The sequence below is a fragment of the Sus scrofa genome, chromosome 14 (genome assembly GCF_054392235.1).
Source record: "Sus scrofa isolate SSC_HxYL_T2T_F1_AM1 chromosome 14, Sscrofa_HxYL_maternal_Yorkshire_Landrace_v2.0, whole genome shotgun sequence".
Classification (NCBI taxonomy): Eukaryota; Metazoa; Chordata; class Mammalia; order Artiodactyla; family Suidae; genus Sus; species Sus scrofa.
This window is the reverse complement of record NC_139396.1, coordinates 30,772,413-30,785,502: the sequence shown is the minus strand read 5'-3', so window position 1 is coordinate 30,785,502 and position 13,090 is coordinate 30,772,413. Positions and strand designations below refer to the sequence as shown.

The window sequence follows — 13,090 nt, the reverse complement described above, 5'->3', positions numbered from 1 at the left end:
ATTTAGAACAAATATGCAATGAGGTCCTACTGTATAGCACAGGGAACTATATTCAGCCTCTTGGGACAGACCATGATGGAAGATAATATGAGAAAAATAATATATATACATATATATGACTAGGTCACTTTGCTGTACAGAAGAAACTGGCACAACATTGTAAATCAACTATACTTTTGTTCGTTTGTTTTGGTTTTTTTCTTTTTTGGCTGCTCCAAGGCATTTGGAGTTCTCAGGACAGGGATCAGATCTGAGCCAGAGTTTTGACCTAAGCTGGAACTGTGGCAACACCTGCTCCTTAACCCACTGTGCTGGGTGGAGATCAAACCTGCATCCCAGTGCTCCTGAGATGCTGCCAATCCCGTTGTGCCACAGCGGGAACTCCACCTATACTTTAATTTTTTATTAAAAGGAAAAAAAATAGTCAATTTACGGCACCCAACCAAAATTGCCAGGCATACAAAGAGGAAATATACGCCCATAATGAGAAGAAAAAAATCAATTAAAACTGACCCAGAAATGACACAGATGATAGCATCAGTAGTAAAGGATATTAAATGTTTTTATAACTATATTTGGTGTATTCCATATGCTAGAGGAAAGACAGAACAAGCTAAGCAGAGACACAGAAGGTATTTTTAAAAGGACCAAAGTGAGACAGTTAATAGAACAAATGTAAGAAAACTGCTAGAACTCATAAGTGATTTGGGCAAGGTTTCAAGTTGAAAATTTACTATACAAACATCATTTGTCGCAACGCTGCAAACAATGATACTTCAATAAAAAGAAAGTTTTAACAATCAATTAGGTATCTATATAGTCGCACGGAACAACCAAAAATTGAAATGAAAAACAATACCATTTACAATAGCAACAAAAGATATGCACTAGTTAGGAATAAACCTAACAAAAGACATGCAAGACTTGTACGCTGAAAACAACTCTCAGAACACGACCAACTCTGTCGACAGAAAGCATTCTGCCTTGGACAATCTCTCTCTTTCAATTTCCCAACTTCTCCCTAATCTAATTAGGTCTTTGCTCTCCCTCCACACACACACACACCTCTTTATTGTCCCCCAGCCTGAAGCCTCAAGGTCCCATCTCCTTCTGAGTCCTCTCCCCACCCCCACCCCCCGGAGCTAGGGGACCTCTAGCATCCCCCTCTCCAGGAAAACTCATGCCTTCAATACCGCCTCGCCTCCCCCTCTTCTCCACGCAACCTCTTCTCTTCCTCTCCCATCCCTGGTTCTGTCCCCTTGCTGCGTGATTTACAATAGGAGTTGGCACTCTCAGGGGAGACTCAGCCCACTGGCCTCAAGGCAGCTTAACCTAAATCTCTCCCACCATCAGCAGGTTGTGCGGGGCTGGCTTACTTAGCTTGGTTTGCAAAACAAAGTTCCCATGAGCTGGTCTTCCTGCAACCAAGAAGTATTTGTCCTAAAGTTCTACAGGACCGCATCTTTTTAAATATATATATATTTTTCTCAAAGTTTCCAAGATCCCAGGACTAATTCTCACAGGGCTCAAGTTCACAGTGTCTGTACTTGTTCTTTTCCATCTGACACCTCAGCTGTTCGTGCAAGAAGGAAATATTTCTAAACCAGCAGCCTAAGATGGGAAGCTGGCCACCCACAGCAGCCCCTGGGGATGGCAGACTGTATCTTATTATAGGAAACACACACACACACACCAATATATACATTTATTATAGATAACATATAACATAACACACTATGTATTGTTTGCTGACCTAAAACAGCCCATGTCTATGAATGGTTGTTCTTGCCTGTATCCCTGTGCCCTCAAGACTTTTCCTCCAGATTTGCTGTTCCTAACAATGAAACAAGGACCCCTCTATCCTACATTCATACTAGCAGATAAAATAGGAATTTAATAGATAGAGGGAAGAGTGAACCTACACCATTAGAATGAAGGCATCTGTACATCTATCAGCCTCGTAACAGAGAGGAATACAGTAATTACCTGCATCCCACGTTGCAAAATATTTCCTGCAGGAAAATTCATTTTGTGTTCATAACCAGCAAATTTGAACACAGTCCCCTGTTCCTTCTCTCATGCTTATACTATATCCTGTATTTTTTTTTTCTCCCTGTTTATGTTTTCTCTCAATACTTATGATGAAATAGATAAATAGCAGGCAACTGCTGGCTCCATTTTACAGACGGAAAATTCGGAGCCTAGAGAGCTGATAAAATAAATCCGCCAGGGGGTCTAGAGCACATTTCCCTTCTACTAAGCAAGACTGCTTGCCAGCACAAACCAATTAAAATGAAGAACCAGAAAAACAGAAAGAAGAAAGGAAGACAGAACCTTGCCCAAAGACAGCATTTTGTCACCATAGTTGAGCCCTGCAGACCTAGGCATCTAACCTTTTTGAAATCTTCTGCTTTGGTCAATTGGAAAATTCAGTTATTGTACGATGGCAGAGGAATAAAAGAAATGCAAAACCCAAAGGGTGTTTGGACTGTGCTTTGCTTTTACCAATCAACCAAGAACTTCCTAGCTAGAAACAGAGTGTCCAACACACTAAATTTTTCTTCCTGGCTCCCTACCCTACCAGCTCTAGTGAGAGGCCACCAAGTTCTCTTAACGCTCTCCCTCCAGCGCTCTCTCACTGAGCAACATTTAGTTCCAGCTCCAAAGGACACTGTGACTTCCACTCGATTCCATTCCATGCTTTCATAATAATGCATCCCAGGCGGTGCGTTTCAGGCTAGTATGTATGTGGCTGTGCGGGCTATTTCCAGGCTCGGCTATTACCAGAGAATGCGGTGACATTAATATGAGTAAAGGCAGGAAAAGGGATGAAATAAAACATATCCTATTGAAGGAAATGAGAGCTCCTTAAGAAAGGAAAACACACATAGGAAAAGACGTGGGCATATCAGAATACAAATAGGGCACTTGGGACCAGTGGATTCCACAGGCATGATGTTATTGAAGTATTTGATACTAGAGTAAGCACCTGCAGATATGAATTACATCCTTGTTCAGACCACTAACATTGGAGTACTGACATCTCAGGAAGCGCTTATGGTATATTTCAAATCCCCCTGCCCGCTGCACAAATATCCAGTAAATCAATCAGTGATAAAGGACACCAGCTAAAAGGCTTAAAATGCTGAACAAGCCACCTCTCCCTCCTCAGAGAGGCTGCCACCCCTAATTTATTGGGGGTTTCCCTAGTCACTCACTCCTCAGCCTTGGGACACAGGGAGGGTGAGATAGGCTATTAACACCTTCAGTGCTGGATTGCACATAGGGGGGAACCAGAGGTTGGACATCAGAGGATGTTTCCCTGAGGTGGGCATCGGCTTGGAGAAAGTGGATGGAATTCCCTGATGTCTTTTGGGAATTGCAAACCCCTCCCCCCACCTCAGCCCCGCCCCCTCAACTTTGTTGCTGCTTCTCACTCCTTGCCTGTGAGATGCAGGGTGGTCTATGGAGCTATGCTCATTTTATTTGGTTTTAATAACAGTGTCTGTTATATACTCAAGGCAGTTTTTCAAATAATCATCATTACATAAGTGCAAAACCAGAGTCATCATGGAAATTTTAGATAATTTCCTAAGTTTCCAAACATGAAAACTCTAGTCAAATAGAACAGGTGATTAAAAAATTGATCAGCGGTACAATTTGAAAAAAAGATAGGAAAGAAGCATATCAAAACTCTAACAATGGTTATCTTTGGGTGGCAGAATTTGGAAGGCATCTATGCTAACCACTATACCACCAGTGCCTCTTTGGGTGGCAGAATTTGGAGAGGTCTTTTCCCCCCTCCTTTCTTGCATTTCCCAAATATTCTATAATTCTAATGTGATAGTCGATTTTTGTGTCAACTTGGCCAGATATTTGGTTAAATATTATTCTGAATATATCCATGAGGGCGGATTTTGGATGAGATTGATATTTGAATTAGTCGATTGAGTGAAAAAGAGTGTCCACCCCAGTGTGGGTGGGCCTTGTCCAATCAGTTGAAGACCTGATTAGGACAACAAGGCTGGTGAGAGAGAACCTCTCTGTCTTCAAGATGGGATATTGATCTTCCCCTGACCTCGGTCACAGACTCAAACTGGAAAAACACCATTGTCTCTCTTGGGTTTCCAGCTTGCCAACTGCAGATCATGGGACTTAGTTGAGCCTCTTTCTTTCTTTCTTCCTTTTTTCTTTTCTTCTTTCTTTCTTCCTTTCTTCTTTTCTTTCTTTCTTTCTTTCTTTCTTTCTTTCTTTCTTTCTTTCTTTCTTTCTTTCTTTCTTTCTTTCTTTCTTTCTTTCTCTTCCCTTCCTTCTTTCCTTCCTTCCTTCCTTTTTCTTTTTAGGGCTGCACCTGCCACATATGGAAGTTCCCAGGCTAGGGGTTGAATCAGAGCTCCAGCTGCTGGCTTACACCGCAGTCACAGCACCAGAGGATCTGAGCTGCATCTTCCAGCTATGCTGCAGCCTGTAGCAACACCTGATCTGTAACCCACCGAGCAAGGCCAGGGATCAAACCTGTGTCCTCATGGATGCTGATCAGATTCATTTCCACTGAGCCACGACAGGAACTCCTAATACAACCAGTTTTGCATTTATGCTTATACTATCTTCTACAATATTATTTCTATAATTAGAAAATAACTTTTAAAATTTATCTATGCAAATTTCAGAAGAACTAGGTACTATGCAAAGAGAGCCTAACAGAATTAACCCCACTGTGGGCATTGGTATTCCTTCCAGGTTTAATTTTGATATTTATTCTTAACCACATAAATCTGAAGGCAACTAGAGAGTATTCACATCAATATTATTGACATAACGTTACTCAGATTCTTTACTGGTTTTTTGTCTTTTGTCTTTTTTTTTTGTCTTTTGTTGTTGTTGTTGTTGCTATTTCTTGGGCCGCTCCCGCGGCATATGGAGGTTCCCAGGGTAGGGGTCGAATCGGAGCTGTAGCCACCGGCCTACGCCAGAGCCACAGCAACGCAGGATCCGAGCCGCGTCTGCAACCTACACGACAGCTCACGGCAACGCCGGATCGTCAACCCACTGAGCAAGGGCAGGGACCGAACCCGCAACCTCATGGTTCCTAGTCGGATTCATTAACCACTGCGCCATGACGGGAACTCCTCTTTACTGGTTTTGAAAGCTTTTTTTTTTTTGTCATGTTTAAAATTTTGCATTGGAAATGAAATCAGTTTCAATTATATACCAACAATACTCTTCTTCAGTGATTTTAAAATCAGTAAAGGCAAAAGTCTGAGCTTTGTTCTTAGACAGCATTCAACAAAACTTATTTAACGTTGCACATGGCAGGGCTCTGGGGCAACACAAATAACCATAATGAACATCCTTTTTTAAAATTTATCAAGTGCTGTGTTAATGATTATTTCCCTTAGTCCTCAAAATTACCCTGTGTTTTGGGTCCATCAGCTAGTTTTACAGTGGAGGAGAGCATGCATGGCAGAGGTTCACTGACTCACCAAAGGCGACATGAGCTGCCGGGTCACAGAGCTGGGGCCTGAACCCACGGCTTCTGCTTCTACATTTTATGCTCTTTCCCATGGAGTGTGACACTGTCCCCCTGCTTGAAGAGCTGGCTGTCAAGACGAGATGGATACCCAGGAAACAACAGAAGAGTATACGATTAAGCCCTAAATCTGAGTGGTATTTTCATCGACTTTCATCAATTACAGCAAGTCTCGCCTGACTTGTTCCATTTTGAAAACTGAAGTTCAAAGTTGGAAAATAATTCACCCACATAGTTAGTGGCAGCTCCAGAAAGAGAATCTTGGAATGATGGCTTCAGTTCCAAATGAGGCATAAACAGAGACACAGCTACAGCCCGAGAAGCAGTACTTTGAGGAGGCCCACGTGAAGGCAGACCTCCCCTCCGCCCAGATGTTCAGGAACAACAGCATATAATGATTCAGAGGGGAAAAGGCTTTTGTTTGATTGTTGACTTTTTATTAAGCCTCCGCAAAATCAGTGATTCTCTTTAGGGTCTTCAAAATCATTGATTTCTTCTACACAGAATGCCAAGAACCGGATGTTCTTTCGTAATTAACATCTTCCTTCAGACCATCCAGAATAGGGCTGGGAGGGGGGTGGGGAGGAATAAGGAGGGGGTGTGAGAAGAATTAGGGAAAGAACAGGAAGCGAGGGGGAAAAATAGGAGGAGAGAAGAGAAAGAAAAAAGAAAACAAAAAAATTGGGTTTTGCCCTGCTCAAGAGTGTTGTTATCATTAGCCACCATTTTCAAGAATTTTTTTTAAGGGCCAGGGACTTTACAAGGTATTTTATTTAAGTCTCACAAAAACACCTAAAAGGTAGACATTATCATCATCTTAGACTATGAATTTGAAATTACCTTGCTTGGGGTCGCACATCTCCCTGTAGCTGGGGTCTGGGGTCTGAATTCTCAACCTCTAGAGAGAACTGCTTCTCCATTTTCCAGTTCCTTAGGCAGGGACCCCAAATATTCCCAGCTAGTCTCTCTTCAGTCTAGCCCAACAATGGCTATGTTCCTACGCTGCTTTGAGTTCTTTCCATTAAGGCGCATGGTCTGTGAATGAAGATTCTTTCCCGTGATCAGAGCCAAAGGCAAGCCCATGGATGACACCTCTAGTTTCTAAAATCCTAAGCACCCAAACATGTTAATGATAGATGGTCACACTCCCTGGGAAAATACATTTTCATTTCAAAAATAAACCTGATTTAAGTTATCTGAAGAGAGTTGGTTTCCAGCTAGCCACAGACTGCACAGACGGATGACAATTACTCAGATTCTTTACTGGTTTTGAAAGCTTTTGAAATCAGGTTCTGGAGAGCTCATCAGTCAGAACGAACTGTGAAAACAAAACCCCAAAGCTCAGGCCGCAGAAGCACGGGACAGTTGAGCGGAGATTAGTACATACTGACCCAGGGAGCCCCAGTAGAGTGGCCTCTTGTTTAATTTTCAAGTTTTTGAAACAGAGGTTAGTCAGCAATCTAGAACAAAGAACACCATTTTTGTTAGGAGTGTTATTTTGGAAAGAACCCACGTCTAAGAACTGGGTTGAAATCCCAGCTCTACCGCTTACTAAGGGCCTTTGGGCAATTGACTCAGCATCTTGATTTTTAGTTACTAACTGGCCAATGGACTGACTATAATACCTACTTAACTGTGCTGATGAGAGAATTTAATGGAATATTTGTCAAAGCATTGAGCACTATGCCTGGTACATAATATGTGCTCAGTAAAAGCTGGTTGGGTCATGATCTGAATTTGAGTCAAATAAACACTGTGGAAGGGCTTCAAGTATTTCTAGTCTGACACCGTGGTAAGTACCTCATCCTCTGGGAATTGGTTCCAGGACCTTCCTTGGTACCAAAATCTGCAGGCGCTCCAGTGCATAGTGACCACTCCATTTCTAGGGTTCTGCAGCGACAGATCCAACCAAACCTGGATATTCTAGTGCTGTAGGACATGTTTATTGAAAAAAAGACTGTGTAGAAATGGATCCACATCGTTCAAACCTATGTTGTTGAAGGGTTAACAGAATAGTAAGTTATCTTGTTCTTAGAAAATATACACTGAAGAATTTTGGGGTTAGGAGATATCATATCTGCAATTTATGTGGTTCAGAAAAATAAACATATATATATGTATTTATCTACATGGATATACCTACATCTGTCTACTTCTACTGGGAGAAAGCAAATAGAATAAAATGCTAATGTTTAGGGAATCTTAATGAAGTCATTTGTACTATTTCTTTTTTTTTAAGACCGCACCTGAGGCATATGGAAATTCCTGGGCTAGGGGTTGAAACGGAGCTGCTGCTGCCAGCCTGCGCCACAGCCACAGCAATGCCAGATCTGAGCCAGTCACATCTGTGACCTATACTGTAGGTTGCAGCAACACCGAATCCTTAACCCACTGAGTGAGGCCAGGGATCGAACTGACATCCTCATGGATGCTAGTTGGGTTCTTAACCCATGAAGCCACAATGGGAACTCCGATTTGTACTATTCCTATATCTTTTCTGTTAAGTCTGACATGGTATCAACATCAGGAGTGAAAAGCAATGTTATCTTATTGAATCCCTGTTGCCTGTCAGAAACGGAACAGGAACTGTACACACATTATCACCACATAATTCAATATCACCTCACAATCATTATAAGAGAAAAATAATAATATTATCCTCATCTCACAGATGTGGCTACTGAGAGGTTCAGAGAGTAATTTAGCAGAAAAGGCAGTAATCGGGACCCAGAGTTTCAAACTCAGGCCTAACATTAAATTCCATGCTCTTGCAATCTGAGAGGAGTTCCCGTCGTGGCGCAGTGGAAACGAATCCGACTAGGAACCATGAGATTGCGGGTTCGATCCCAGGCCTCACTCAGTGGGTTAAGGATCCGGCGTTGCCGTGGGCTGTGGTGTAGGTCGCAGACGCGGCTCAGATCCTGAGTTGCTGTGGCTGTGGTGTAGACCAGCGGCTACAGCTCCAATGAGGCTCCTCATCTGGGAATCTCCATATGCCGAAGGTGCGGCCCTAAAAAGAAAAAAAAAAAGAAAGAAAAAAAAAATTCCATGTTCTTGACTCCCAGCAGTCCTATTGGCTATGGGCATCAAAAGAACTGAGCAAAGTTTACAAAAGCATTAGGAAACAGAGAGTTTAAAAAGCTTGGGATCCATGTGTCTGCAGGTCCAGTGGATCAAAAGGGAGCCTGTCCTCTGGTAAAATGCTGACCATCAAGATGGGATAAGATTGTTGTCATCTGTGTTTTATTTTATTTTTTTTTACTTTTTCTTTTTTGGTCGCTCCGCTGCACATGGAGTTCTTGGGCCAGGGATTGGATCCGAGCCACAGCTGTGACAACTCCAGATTGTTTAACCCACTGTGCCAGGCTGGGGATGGAACCTGCATCCTGGTGCTGCAGACACCACCTATCAAGTCGAGCCACAGTGGGAGCTCCTCTCAGATGACTTTTTAAATAAGTTTTCAAGTTAGAAAAGAGCCATACTTGTATTTTTATTGGGATGCATCAAATAATTTTAGAGAGAAGCACCATCAAATTGTCTCTTCCAGACATCTAGAAAATGTCTATTAATTTACATGTCTTTGTATATTTCCTTCTGAAAAGTTACATAATTTTCTTCTTATAGGGCATTCATTTCTTACTCAATTCTTTTTTTTTCTTCTCCCACAGCATGTGGAAGTTCCCAGGCTAAGGGTCAAATAGGAGCTGCAACTGCCAGCTTATGCCATAGCCATATCAGTGCAGGATCCGAGCCACATCTGCGACCTCCACCACAGCTCGTGGCAACGCTGGATTCTTAACCCACTGGGAGGGGTTAAGAATCAAACCTGCATCCTCATGGATACTAGTCAGGTTCGTTACCACTGAGCCACAATGGGAACTCCACTTCTTATTCAATTCTTACTATTCCTGGATATTTGAGATGTTAACAAATACTGAAAGCATAAACGAATATGTCATCGAGATCCAGCTCAAACCTGAAACATGACAGACTTGAACCTGTGTCCTGACACCGCAGAGATGCTGCCAATCCCACTGTGCCACAGCAGGAACCCCATCACCTACATTTTAAATAAGCTCCCTTGCCAGTTTAAAAGGGGACCAGACTTTGAGAAATATCCCTTATCCAGCCTCTCTCCCTCAATGACTGTCCCAAGGGGTGGAATGCATTTGGATTACATGCTTTTCTGACAGAGACAATGGTCACAGCACCTAATGCAGATATATTACAGCATCACACAGCTCCTTCAACCCCTCAACAAGCACTTATTAAACACTTTCTGACCAGCAATGAGCTTGTTGGTGGGGTTGATACACAGTAGAGAGAAAGCCCAGCTGGCTGCCATTTCAAGATTAGAAGCTGGCTTGATAATGAAATATCATACATCCCATACAAATAACATGGAGTAGGAGGAGAGCAGGCAAACGCCCTATGACCAGAAGACCTGGCTGTAGCCTTACCGTTAGAATCTATGTGACTTTGGGCAAGTTACTCCAACTCCCTGGCTGTCAGTTTTCTCACTTGCAAAGTGAGGAGTTGGGAAAAATAGTCCCTGAGATTTTTGCCTTTCATCTCCATCATTCTGCGATTTTATACAATTGCTTTATTCAATTGTATATCAAAAGTCTTCTGAATTCCAAGTAGAAAGTAATATATCCCCCAATTATTTATTTCTTTGATTTTGGCCAAGGTGTGTGGCAGCTTGATGTGGGATCTCAGTTCCCAGACCGGGGACTGAACCTGGGCTACAGCAGTGAAAGTGCCAAGTCCTAACCACTAGACCACCAGGGAACTCCCCCCTAAATTTATAATTGACATTCTGTGGTGTCCATGTCCATAACATAGGAATATATTACAGGTGAAATGGGGTCATCATGACACATAAGATACATTTTTTAAGTTAAAATATAGTTGATTTATAATATGTTCATTTCTGCTATACAGCAAAGCAATTCAGTTATAATAGCTTAGATCTGCTAACCCCAACCTCCCACTCCATCCCTCAGCCAATCCCCTTCCCCTTGGCAACCACAAATCTGTTCTCCATGTCTGTGAGTCTGTTTCTGTTCTGTAAATAGGTTCATTTGTGTCATATTTTAGATTCCACATGTAAGTGATATCACATGGTATGTCTTTCTGACTTACTTCACTTAGTAATGATAATCTCTAGTTGCATCTATCTAGCTGCAAAGGCCATTCTTTTGTTCTTTTTTATGCCTGAGTAGTATTCCATTGTATATATGTACCACATCTTCTGAAGATATATTTTAAAAAATAACAATTCCCAATGCTCCCCGCAGAAGTGGTTGGGGGAAGTGGGGTAGGTTTCCCCACATTTAGAAGTTAACTCCTTTAAAAGGGAGCTTCCATTCTCACCCTGAAGTTTCTTGGTCCCATTGACTGAGCTGGAACAAGGAGCTGGAGGGACCCCCTAATTTACTCAGCTTCTCAACTAAAAGCTAGCATGCCAACTCAAGTTAGGCTCAACTCTCCGTGTAGTCATTAATTTAGTAAGCATTTCTTTTGGCTTTTGCTGCCCCATGCCCTCAGCACGGGACCTGTGCCAGTTCCATCTCCTGGATCTCCAGACACAAACACCAACAGCTGCCCACAGCTGAGATGGATTTCCTTCTGGGGTTGAGGTGTCTGGATGGAGAGGTACCTAGTTTGAAATATCCCTAGAACTGGATTTAGGATGAACAAGACGCCCTGATGGAAACTGTTCTTTTGCCAGACGCTCCTGAGAAGATTCTGGCAAGCTTCCCCTGTCCTTGGCTAAAATGTACACCTGACCGCTCACTGTGAAACCACAGGTGGAAATATTTTGGGTGGAAATACCCATGTCTTTGATTTCCATGGCTAGGAAAACACTAGGGCCAGGCTAAGAGTTTTGAATAAGATGATATAAAATGTTAGCGAAAGCTAGTGCCCTCAGGAGAGGATGACACAACCAACCACCTCACTGGCCAAACACACACCCCATAATTTGATAAATTCCACATTAGGCTTGAAGAGATTTCTGTACTAATGAGACTGATTTCCTTTTGAAGACAAGCAGGATGAAGCTCCAGGTTAAGGACGCTGGGGCAATTCAAGAGGTGGGGAGATGCCCCCCAAATGGAGCAAAGGGGCTGTTGTGTCTGGATTGAGGAGGCAGAAGCTGCAGGTCTCCATCCAGGGCATTGCTGATAACACTGGCAGGTCTCACACAGGGAAAATCCTCACCACCCCCAAATAACTTTATTCTCTCTTTCTACAACCCCCAAATCTTTGCCTCTCTGGTTACCAAATTTTCATCAAGGGAAAATGGATATTAGGGTAGGACAGGCTCCTGAAGATTCCAGTTCTGCCAGCCCTCTGATCTTGAGCAAGTCACATTGCCTCTTAAAGCCTCAGCTTCCTCATCTGCAATATGGGCATAAAAATGAGATCACATCAAATGCAGTGATTACACTCTAGAGAAAGGAAATGGGTTTCTGTCACAAGAAAGAGCAGGAGGACACTGGGCTGGTGAAAACAAGATGCACCACCTCTGCATTATCTGATTTTCCTAGCAGTGATACATAAAGTAGGAATCATTGATATCCCCATTCACCAGATGGGGTAACTGAGCATCACAGACTTTTGTGGTGGTTCTAAGCACTGCAGACTTGTAAGCTTTTTGTTTGGAAATAATGATAGAGTCGCAAGAAATTGCACAAAACTAGTAGAGGTATCCCAGTACCTTTCACCCAACTTCCCCCATGCAGGCAACTCACCTAACCTCAGTCCTAACGAGAGGCTGTTGCCGTTTGCTCAGACGCACACCTCAAACGTGGAGCTGAACCCTGTGGCTGGCGGGCAGGGGCATGGTTGGGCCACTGGAGCACTTTTCTGGGGATAAGGGATAAGGGATTTCAGCGCCCTGCAGAGCCTGGACTCATCTTCCGATGGGAGATTAATGAGAAAAGACGATCATTGAGGTTCGCTGACATGGTCAAAATGCTTCCGCCTCAGAAAAGGAAACTGGCCTTACCAAACCCCTGTTCAACGGCCCCGCCCGCGGAGACTGCCAACTCACTGCAGGGTCCTCTAATCTGTGAACTAGGCTCTGGATCCCGACCAGCTTCCAGGCACCAGCTGGGCATTTGGTGAGGAAAGCCTTCCTGTTTCATTATCAATCCCCCCAGTTCATCGGCCCTACCATCCCCTCTGCTCAAGCTTCCAAGTTAGCACCGTCTGAAGCCAGCCAGCGGATGCAGCCAGTTCCACCCGCCCCTCCCTTACCCCAACTTGCAAACTTGGACGAGAAACCAGCTCCCACATTTCTAACTGCACTCTTTATTGGACGGGAGTTATTCCATAAATCACTAACATCCTGCTCGAGAACGGGTTCCCAGGAAAGAGGAAACTCGATCCTCTTCTTAGGCACAGATACTCTGCACGGGGGCCACTTCACCGCCACGACGGACCGTGGTAATGTCTCCCAAATGCTCGGCAAGTGTGGCCTTCTTCTCTGTCGGCCACGATGCCCCAAAGGCCAAGAAACCCTTACAGGGAAAATTAACTAGATGGATCAGC

General features: G+C 43.4%; 1 long non-coding RNA gene across 2 annotated transcripts in view; it reads right to left on the bottom strand.

Moving 5' to 3' along the window:
* The window catches only part of LOC146396457 (uncharacterized), a 128,347-nt gene extending 115,604 nt beyond the window's left edge, over positions 1-12,743 (bottom strand). The window contains exons 1-3 of one of the 2 annotated variants that reach the window (XR_014828402.1): positions 12,546-12,743; positions 12,289-12,403; positions 5,484-6,096 (exon numbers count right to left, since the gene is read on the bottom strand). This is a non-coding gene — a long non-coding RNA (uncharacterized LOC146396457). The remainder of the gene's footprint in view (positions 1-5,483; positions 6,097-12,288; positions 12,404-12,545) is intronic. The other variant, XR_014828403.1, reaches the window with a different exon arrangement.
* Between the last annotated feature and the right edge of the window lie 347 nt (positions 12,744-13,090).